The 5,889-nt window shown below is 39.9% G+C and overlaps 1 long non-coding RNA gene across 1 annotated transcript in view; it reads right to left on the reverse strand.

Moving 5' to 3' along the window:
* Nucleotides 1–1,991: 1,991 nt before the first annotated feature.
* Nucleotides 1,992–5,889, reverse strand: part of LOC107182019 — a 28,765-nt gene continuing 24,867 nt past the window's right edge. Inside the window, exon 5 of the long non-coding RNA XR_001512740.1 lies at nucleotides 1,992–2,048. This is a non-coding gene — a long non-coding RNA (uncharacterized LOC107182019). The remainder of the gene's footprint in view (nucleotides 2,049–5,889) is intronic.

Here is a 5,889-nt window from a genome sequence, read left to right on the forward strand (position 1 = left end):
AACTCCGGTGTTAACCTATGCCGCCATCTTGGTCAACTCTAATGTCCCTGTAGTTTTCTGAGTATAAGTCTTTTTACCTCCTTGGTTAAGCTTATTCCTAAGTAACTTAATTTTTTTGTTGCAATGGTAAATGGATTTTTTTAATTTATCCTTTTGAAAATTCATTACTGGTGTATAAAAATGCCCTAGGTATCTGGGTGTTAATTTTACATGCTGCTATGTTGCCAAATTGATTTATTAAATCTGGTAGTTTTTTTGACGGAGTCTTTAGGGTTTTCTATATATAGTATCATGTGATCTGTGAATAATGACAGTTTTGCTTTCTGCTTTCCAATTTGGGTGCCTTTTATTATTTCTTTTCATCCCATCTCTATGGCTAGCACTTCCAGTACTATACAGAACAAGATTGTTGAAAAAAGCCGACATTCCTGTTCTCAGCCATCTTGTGACAACATGAGGGTGTGATGCCACCTAGGCTATTATTAGTATAGATATGGATCCTCTTTTTTCTTTTTAAAGTATAATTGACTTCCAATATTATACATATTAGTTTCAGGTGTACAACACAATGATTCAATTTTTATACACATTAAAAAGTGATCACCATGATAAGTCTAGTTATCTTCTGTCACCATATAAAGTTATTACAGTATTACTGACTATATTCTCTATGCTGTTTGCTACTTCCTCATAATTTATTTATTTTGTGACAGAAAGTTTGTATCCCTTAATTCCCTTTAACTATTTTGCCCACCCCCATCCCTCTGGCAACCAGCAGTTTGTCTCTGTATCTAAGTCTGCTATGTTTTGTTTGTTCATTTGTTTTATTTTTTATTGATTCCCCATATAAGTAAAATCATACGGTATTTGTCTTTCTCTGTCTGACTGATTTACTGGTAGCATAATATCTTTCATGTCCATCCATGTGATAAATATAGCAAGATTTCATTTTTTTAAGGCTGAATATTTTTAAATATTCAATTCTACATATGTACCACATCTGTTTTAAATAATTGTCTAGCGATGGACACTTAGGTTGCTTCCATATTTTGGCGACTGTAAATAATTCTGCAGTGAATGTAGGAATGCATATGTCTTTTTAAATTGGTGCTTTGGATTTCTTCAGTTAAATACCCAGAAGTGAAATTGCTGGGTTTTATGTAGTTCTAATTTTAGGAGGTACCTCCATACTGTGTCCTATAGTGGCCACACCAATTTACAATCCCACCAACAGTTTACACAGGTCCTATTTTTTTCTGTATCCTTTTTTTGCTGCATCAAGTACTAAAAATAAGTCCAAATTTATCATATATATAACAATTTTAAAAATAAAACACATTATTTATAAAATGAATATACATTTTAAAAGAAAATTCAAACTCATTTTCCTTCTATTACAAGACATTTAATATAGTTGTTATAATCGTCACATCGTCATTGTCAAATAGTTACAAATAAACAAAACAAAAATAGCAAATAGGATTAGTTCACTGAAATAGGAATTTTTTAGGCTTACTTATTGTAATACTAGAGGCCCAGTACATGAAATTCATGCATGGGTAGGGTTCCTAGCAGTTGCCAGCTGCTGGCCAGGGTGGGGCTGGCTGGGGGGATGGGCCATGGACAGTTGGCCTGCCAGCCTCGTCCCTGGTCAAATTCCTGGTCAAGGGGACAATTTTCATATTAGACTTTTATCATACAGGATTGGCTTATTATAACATGGTATAGAATTTAGAACAAGGGCCTGTCCTGAAATCTACTCAATGGGTTTAGTGCCAGATAAGGCTTGTCATGTCAAAGTCTTCCCTAAAACATTTCAGTTTAGACTCAGGGAGAGGGTTATAGTAGGTTCTAGTGTACTGTGAAGATTACAGTACTGTATAGTTAGTTCTGTAGTAATGGCTCCATTAGAAAGATCATAAATACTTAGTACCCAGTTATGTGTACTAAGAAGGTCTCTCTAGTATATTAAGAACTTTCTAAAATGGCTGTACATGACATGGATTCATGATAGCAATGTACTAGGTACCCGTTTTGTGACCAAAGTTCTGTTCTAAGTTTGGAATATAGTGGCTAAGGGCAGATAATGTCCTCGCTCTCACTGAAATTATGTTCTAATGGGCTAGAGATAACAAAACAAGTGAACAAATAAATAAGAAATTTCAGATAATATTGAGTGCAATGACTAGAATAAAATAAAGAAGGGTAACAGGAGTCAGGACTGCTGGGAAGAGGTTGCTCTTAGGCTTATTCTGGGTAGTTCTCTTTGTGGACATGGCATTTGGGCTGAGATCTGAATGTCTGAAAGTTACCTATGGGGAAGGGATATTTTAGGCAGAGAGAAGAGCAAAGTTTCTGGCAGAAACAGGGGTGCTCTATAAGACAAACAGCAAGAAGATAAACTGGTTAGATACAAGTGGTAAAAGAAGCAGGAGGACACATTTACCAAATACAAATCCTGAATGTCTAAAAATGAACTTCCACATTGATCAAATTTACATTGATTTCTATTTTCAATTTCAGGCTGAAAATGGAAAAAAGTATGTAAGGTTAATTTAACTTATTTTTGTTTGTAGACCATGATAGTTTAAATTCTGACACAAAAACACTATTCTGAAATCAAGAAGAAAACATTTTACTGAAGGTTTTTGTATTTATTAAAAAATAGTTCCATGAGGTGCATTCTGCATGGCAGAATTTAACTTATATGAAGAGCACAGTTCTTCCTGCCAGGATGGAATAATGTGAAATAAAGGGCCACCAAGGAGAAATTTACACTAGTAAAAAGACTTGTTATCAGTCTACTGTTTAAAGAAATTAAACTAAAACCCTGGCACTTATCCCAAATAAGCAAGTGTGCCACCTATCAAGGGAAAGATTAAAACGATGAACTATTACTAGCTCTGATCACTGTTGGTGTTATTATCTGACAGGAAACAGCTTATACAGATAGTTTCTATTTTACTTGTTCTTGGGGTAAAGAAGGAAGCAATACACTTGCCAACACAGTTTCTAAATCTGGTTAAGAATAAAATATGAATGTACCACAAAACACCAAAGTAACAAACTGAAGCAATTTATATTTAAGGACAGTTTCACAAGACTGTATTTTAATATAGTTCATCATTACTTTTTCATTTGCTATTCAAATCATTTCTATATTTTCAATACTAAAGTTATTCAGAGGTACACCTGAAACATATATGATCCTATTAACCAACCTCACACCAATAAAAGAACTGTTTGGTTTCTCCAATAATTTCAAATACAAGATGCTTCATACTTAGGTTTCCTAATATAATGACCACGGAAGTGAAACAATTATTGAAGTAATGTAAACATGTTTTTTTCTCCTCTATGCTGTTATTTTAAATTGACATGATCCATGGGTTATCATGTTTCGTGTTGCTCTTAGATCAGCACAAAGAACCTTTTATAGGCTTAGTAGGCTAATCCTTCATCCTCCCACAACCACATCAAAGTTAAAACTAAATTACAAAACCATCAAAGTTACAACTAAAATACAGAACTTATAACTATGGATATACAGAAGAAGTCACATGGAGGCTGATAGAAGGGGTGAAGTGGAAGGGGCTTGCCCCACATCTACGTGTGGCAGATAAAAATTGGGAGGCATACCTTGGCTGCAGAGGTCCCCCCTGAGGAGCAAGGCCCACACCAGGCCCTCCAACCCAGGGTTCCAGTGCCAGTAGAAGTCCCTTTAACTTCTGGCTGTGAAAACCAGTGGGGATTATGGCTGAGTGAGACAGAAGGCTGCTAGAGGCCCAGGTGTTCTTCTTAAAGGCCCAATGGACTTACTCTGATTCACTGTCTCTGAGTTCCAATGTCGGGGCAGTTCGAAAGGTGCCATACAGGGATGTACAGGGAGGAACCGAATTTTTTGGCTGGAGGGGCAACTTTCTCCTGGACAGAAGTGCTAGCCATTGTTCCTTTGTTGAACCCTCTCTACACAGAGCCCACAGGCAGGAGCCAGATTTGAATCTCCATTAACCTGGCTAAAAATCATTCACTACACTGGTAATTCCCTGAGACTGCAATGTACCCAAATTGTGGGCCCCCCACAAGCCAGTTCTAGTGGTTTTTCCATACAACCAGCCTGTCCTGGCTTATATTGTTGACTTTCCTAAAATCTCTCAAACAAGCAGCATTCTGGTTTCGGCATGTCCTGTACCTCCTGAAAGGGGCCCCAGGCCTGGTGCTAGTGGCAGCTGGTCTTGGTTCACAGCTTGACCTCTCACAGACACCTCCAACCCAGCACAAATAGCAGCCATCTGCAGAACACTCTGTAACTCAGAATGGGAGGCGTGGGGAGGGTACAGGTGGCAGCTGACCTTGGCCTGAACTTCCCAGAAGGTCCTGGTGGGCAGTTTTGGACCATGCTGAAGTACCATGAAACCATATCCAAGAGCTACACATTCCAGGCTTGGACTCAGCAGAGCCCCCACAATGGTTGCAGCCAGTCCTCACAAACGATGGGCCAGGGGATAAATCCCTCTCATATGTGCCAATAGCAATTGAGGCTCAACTACAATAGGAGGGTGAGCCTAGATAGGGGCTCATCTTAGTGCTCAGCTCTGGTAACCCAGAAGGGCATTACAGAACACCTATTGTATACGGCCATCTTACCAAGACCAGGAGATATAGCAGCTCTTTCTAATATATAGAAACAAACACAGGGAAGCAGCCAAAATAATGATAAAAAAAAGGTCCCAGAGAAAACCAAGATGGCGGCATAGGTAAACACCAGAGATTGCTGCTTAGCACAACCACTTCAAGAATACAACTAAAAGACAGTATGGACATCATCCAGAACCACAGGAAGGCTGGCTGAGTGGAAATTCTACAACTAAAAGGAAAGAGAAAGGCATACTGAGACTCAGAGGAGCTGAGGTGCGGAAGTAAAGTACAGAGGTACGGAGGTGCATGCGGAGAGGGCTGGCGGCTGATGACATGGTTGTCTTTTTCAATTGGTAGGGAGTCTCAAGCTCTGAGCTCCAGTTCTGGGCAAGTCTCTGGGGACCCAGACTCATACGGGAGAAACTGGACTGTCTGGAATTGGTTGGAACTCGAGGGCAGCTTTCTCTCGGAGGTGCTTGCAGCGAATGCTGGGACACTGAGAAGTGGGGCCTCTGTGGGCAGCCATAGCTGCTTGCGCCGCTCTGTTGATCCCCTGGGACCCCTGCCCAGCCCAAGCTGTGCGCTGGCTTTTATATATGAAAGCCTGGCCTGTTGTAATCTAAAAATTACCTAACAAACTTGCAGCTGGTCCAAGGCCTGAGCTTTGGGATTGACAGATAAGACGTGAATGTATTTTCATCAGAGGACCAAAATCTAACGTGAACAAACAGCAGCAACAACAAAGGATAAACCACCCATATGCTATGTAAAAGAAAGCTGATAAAAAAGAAAAGCCAGCCACTGCACAAAGCCCACAAAGGGGTGCACCAAGAGTGTCCACCTCAGGTAATTGGGAAGGCTGAGCCACTGGGCCCTATAGGACACCTAAACACAGAAACCACTCTATCAACACAGGGAAGCATAAAAAATGTGGAGACAAAGAAACAAGTCACAAATGACAGAAATGGAAGAAAGCAAATGATTGGATATAGAGTTCAAAACCACACTTTTAAGGTTTTTCAAGAACTTTCTAGAAACCGCTGATAAATTTAGTAAGACCCTCAAAAAAGTCTGGTGAGACTGCTAATAAATGTAGTGAGACCCTCAAGAAATCTAGTGAGCCAAAGCCGTTTGGCTTAGTGGATGGAACGTTGGCCTGCGGACTGAAGGGTCCCAGGTTCGATTCCAGTCAAGGACATGTACCTGGGTTGCGGGCACATCCCCCGCAGGAGATGTGGGGGGGGGGCTGAT

The sequence above is a fragment of the Myotis davidii genome, unplaced genomic scaffold (genome assembly GCF_000327345.1).
Source record: "Myotis davidii unplaced genomic scaffold, ASM32734v1 scaffold311, whole genome shotgun sequence".
NCBI classification, from domain to species: domain Eukaryota; kingdom Metazoa; phylum Chordata; class Mammalia; order Chiroptera; family Vespertilionidae; genus Myotis; species Myotis davidii.